General features: G+C 37.9%; 1 non-coding gene across 1 annotated transcript; it reads left to right on the plus strand.

Moving 5' to 3' along the window:
- The first annotated feature begins 957 nt into the window (after positions 1–957).
- LOC113848639 lies at positions 958–1,062 on the plus strand. The gene has a single exon (XR_003501903.1). It is a non-coding gene; the product is annotated as a small nucleolar RNA R71 (small nucleolar RNA).
- The last annotated feature ends 4,027 nt before the right edge of the window (positions 1,063–5,089 follow it).

Here is a 5,089-nt window from a genome sequence, read left to right on the forward strand (position 1 = left end):
TCTGGCTCTTGCATCACCTTACCAGATCTCAAGGTAATGGCACTCACATTCTTTGGGTTTGTTACCGTTTGTGCAGAGAGATTGCCTGAACCTTGAGATTGAAGTTGATTCAGGGATGAAGTAAGTTGACTCATTTGATTCTCCAAGGTCTTAATACTTGCTTGAGTCTGTTGTTAGAAAGCCTGACTTTGTTACTGGAAATTGAGATTATTCATAGTGAGTTGCTTCACAAGGTCTTCCAAGGATGATTCACTCTTTTGAGGTGCAGGAGCCAGTGAAGAGGATGTTTGATGGTGCTGTTGAGATGAAGATGATGGATGGTGATGTTGCTGGGCTGAATATGGCTTGCTTTGTCCAGCTTGATGCGATTAGAAATGGTTGTTGGTTGGTTGGCTAGAGCCTTGATGTTGTGCATTTCCTCCCCACCTTAAGTTAGGATGGTTCCTCCAACCGGGATTATATCTATTAGAAGATAAATCCCAGCTTTGTTGTTGTTGTGGCTGCTGAAAAGGAAATTTATTAGAATAAATATTAGCAGCATAAGCTTGAGGATTACCTTTCGAAGATTCAGTTTCTTGCAATGTGGGGTAACTATCAGTGAAGTGATCCGTAGATGAACAAATCCCACAAAGCATGGCTGAAATGGATGGAGGTGGAGGTGTATATGCAGCAGAATTCTTTTGGATAGATGCCAACTATTTTACCATAGAAGCTAACTCATCTAGCTTATGCTCTAGCTTGTGTGAATCTGAAGTTTGAATTTCATTGACACTCCTGAACATGATGGAATTTTGCCTTGTAGCAAACTGTTGAGAGTTAGCTGCCATATTCTCAATGAGATTTCTAGCAGCAGCGGGAGTCTTGTCAACTAGGGCTCCCCTACTAGCTGCGTCGATCATGCTCTTATCCATTGGGTGTAAGCCCTCATAGAAATATTGGATTAGGAGCTGGTCACTTATCTGATGATGGGGGTAGCTAGCACAAAGTCTCTTGAAACGCTCCCAATATTCATACAAACTTTCCCTCTCCAGCTGCCTAATACCACATATTTCCTTTCTTATTGAGGCAGCCCTTGAGGCAGGGAAAAATTTTTCCAGGAACAATCTCTTGAGGGTGTCCTAACTTGTAATAGAGCCAGGTGGAAAATAATACAGCCAATCTTTAGCCAAATCTATAAGAGAGAACGGAAAAGCCATCAATTTCACATGCTCTTCAGGCACACCTTGTGGTCTCATTGTAGAGCAAACAATATGAAATTCCTTGAGGTGTTTATGTGGATCTTCACCTGCAAGACCATGAAATTTAGGCAAAAGATGGATTAGGCCAGATTTAAGAACAAAAAAGGCATCCACATCTGGGTATTGGATACACAAAGTCTGGTAAGTCACATCCGGCGCAGCAAGCTCCTTAAGTGTTAGGTCATTTTCTGCCATTTCTAAAGGTTCAAAATTTAAAGAATGCAGAGAAGAATATATGGAAGATGGAGAAGATGGAGAAGATGGAGAAGATGGTGAAGATGGTTCCTTAGTATATGCAGAGTTTTGTCTATTAAGGTTCTTAAGATTCCTATGGAATGTCCTATCAATTTTAGTATCTAAAGGATATAAATCTCCCGGATTTGATCTGGTCATTCATTAGGAATTAGCTATGGAAAATTGAAAAGAAGTAAACTAATGAAGCAGTAAAAATGCAGAAAAATTCAGATGACAATTATGCAGAAAAACTAACATCTAGGGGGCAGTAAAATAAAGCATTAACACCAAACAACAAAAATAAAAAGAAATTGCAAACTATGGAACAAAAATATGCAACTCATAAGCACAAATTATGCAGCAAAAACAAAGTAGAGTGCAAAAAATGATAATGAAAACAGAGCAAATAACATATTTATGAAAAATCAACACCAATGTCCCCAGCAATGGCGCCAATTTGATGATGATGTGTTTTTCCTTGAGGTGTTTAAAAGATTGGTCGTAAATCCTCATCAAAATTTAAACAACTTAATGTAGTACTAGGGTTACCCTAGATTGTCTCTCGTGAACATTGGCTATTAATCTTCATTAAACGTGTTGAAGGCATTAATTGAACAAACAATTTAAATTGGGGGTTTTGTGGTTTCAAATCAAAATAAAGAGCAATGAGCAAACAAGTTTAATTAATTCAAACAATAGAAAACAACAATTCTTAGTTCATCCACAAAGATTCTATCCTCATTCCACTCAAGATTTAACATTCATCCTCTCTCCCATGAATTAGGTTAATTTAACAAGCGAAAATCAACCTTATTGTCCTAACGAAATTACGCAATTTGCTAGGCTCTAATCTCTTATCCCAAAGTTACGCAACCTTAGAATTAAACCTAGGATTAAGCAATCCCTAGTTTAGAATCTCCTTAAAATGAATTAGGGTTAATTAAGCAATATTCCCCTCATTCACCATTAATTCAATTGAAGAGACAAGAAAGAAGTAATTCATGAGAAGAAAGAAATCATATTATCATTAAAATCAAGGAAATCAAGAATCCATATGAACATACTAAGGATTACACAAAATTTAGCCCTCCATGGTAATGGGGGTCAAAAACGCAGTTGGGAAATGCAAAAAACTCATTAACATTAATGTAAAAGCAAGAGAAATGAGAAATTAAACCCTAGGTTGGACCCTTGGCTGTCACCCAAGGTTGTCCTAAGCTCTGGAAAATGTCCTAAATTTAGTAAAGAAGAGAAAAGGTTCAAAAAGTGTAAGAACTCTCTACCCTAATTTGGTAAAAATCTATTTATACTAAAGCTGGCGCCCTTCAAAGTAATTACTTTCATTCTTTCATAGTAGACACGCGCAACATAAGTTGGTTTTGCCTCTCTGGAGTGATTACTATGAACTTTCATAGTAACCACGCGCAGAACTGGGACATTTTGGACTCTCTGGAGTGATCACTATGAACTTTGATAGTAACTACGTGCAGCACCGTCAATTCTGCATGCTCTAGAGTGATTACTATGAACTTTCATAGTAACCACGCGCAGGTTTAGTGGATTCTGAGCTACTGTAGTTGTCACTTTAAGCTTTGAAAGTGATCACTTTGGTCCCTTTGCTGGAAGTGGCTTGCTGTAGTTGTCACTATCAATCTTGAAAGTAGTTACTTTCACCTAAAATTCCTCAAAATCCAATAATTATTCAAAATGAGCTTGGGGATTCCTGCCACATTATTCAAATGATCGAAACATGTAAAATAAACTATCTAAATCAATGTAAATTAACCAAAAACTAAGAAACCTATATTATTTAGCCTAATTGGAATATTCATCTTATTTACACTATCTAAGTCTATTCTTTTCTATAAAAAGTAATAAATGATATATAAAAATTTAGGAAAATGTGGATTCATCAAGAGTCTCCACCGTTCTTCTTTATCCATCCAGCAGTACAAGGAGGTGAACGAGTAGCAGCAGTGGGTAACAGGGTAGATGGGTAAGCAGGAGGCATATAGGACAGCATAGTAGTATACCTAATAGATGATTTCACCACATGGACATCTCTCTCAGGTGGTACAAGGGGAGAAACAGGGTTCAGAGAAAGAAAAGGAATAGGTGTGGAAACTGGCCTAAAAACAGGAGTGCGGGGATCAACTGACATTAGAGATGGGGTAGCAGATAAGGCAGGATAGGGTAACTGAGTGTCACCAGGAGGAACAAAAAATACAATCTGTATGGGGGTATCAGCAGCAAATTGGGTGATCCATGAGCCTCCACTCTCAAATCCATGAATCACTCGAGCCACTCCCCGGAAGATACTCTGCTGAGCTGCGGAGTCAAACACCCACATGTCCTCCACAGAAGGAAGGATTCATACCTTCACCTTGTTCCTGTCCATCTATATAAATAAAAGAAAAAGCAATACAATGCAACACAGAAAAAAGGGGTGAGTTCTCCATACACAAACAACATTCAATAGCCATACCTCAAGGAATATGGCGTCACAATCACAAACTAGTCCAAAATTCAGCATTCACCATCATCAAGTATTCATTAGTGTAATAGAGGAATAAACGATGTTCATATTCATAACCAAATTCACAATCAATCAAGCATTCCTAGTAATAATGCATATGATGCATGAATGTAGGTTTCAATCTCAGCCATATAGTCACTCTTGTTTCAATAGCATGCAAATGATGCATGGGGATCCCATTCATCTATGACTGACAACTTGCCCAGCTTTTAGCATAGAGATAGATAGATAGATAAATTCAAGTCGTATGGCAATCGGAGGACTTCATTCCTTACTCTGCTTAGTAAGATTAGAGATAGAAATAGATATAATAGCACATCAGTTCGATGTAAAGTGCGAACGACACGTTTAGGAATGGACCTCTACGACCTTAGGGTGTGGAGCTCTTGTCGGGTTTGGCTAAGGTCTTGCAAGTGGGTCACGACCTAGCTACAGGTAGCTCAGCTGGTTGTGCCACTTAGGTCAGATTTCCCCCCCTTTTGCCACACCCCGAAGGCCTACTTGGGATCGAACCTCTAATACCTACAGCTGTGCCTCCGTAATGCCATTAAGTTGTTCAAAAGATAGCATGATGTATGAAGTAGCATTTTCAGTTTTGTTTTGATAGTTTTCTCATTTCATTTAGCTGCTTGGAGGCTATTGCACAGTGATAATAGAAGCCATCATGGGCTTAGCATCATAAAATAGAGCATAGAGCTAGAAGTCATTTCAGACTTAGCAACATGGATAGATAGATTCCATAAGTCACAGGCAGTAGCATGGATAAATAGATTCCATGAGTTTCATAGTAGTTTCAATGAGTTCATAATAGTTTCAAAGCAATATAGTTTCAGGAACTCATATTATAGAATAGATCTTTCATCATAGATTCATAGTCTCATGGTTTTATAGATTCATACTCATGGATAGTTTTTAGTGCAGCATTTAGTAGTTTGGATCATAGCTTAGTCAAGTCATTTAATTCTCTCTTAATCACATTCTCTTTTCAGTTCACTCTATTCTTTTCATGTTTCAAGTCTAGTTCTTTTTAATTTAGTACAATTTCATTTCTCAATCCAGATAATCTCGCCATTCAAGTTCA

This window comes from Abrus precatorius, unplaced genomic scaffold (genome assembly GCF_003935025.1).
Source record: "Abrus precatorius isolate BTA unplaced genomic scaffold, Abrus_2018 Scaffold8, whole genome shotgun sequence".
NCBI classification, from domain to species: Eukaryota; Viridiplantae; Streptophyta; class Magnoliopsida; order Fabales; family Fabaceae; genus Abrus; species Abrus precatorius.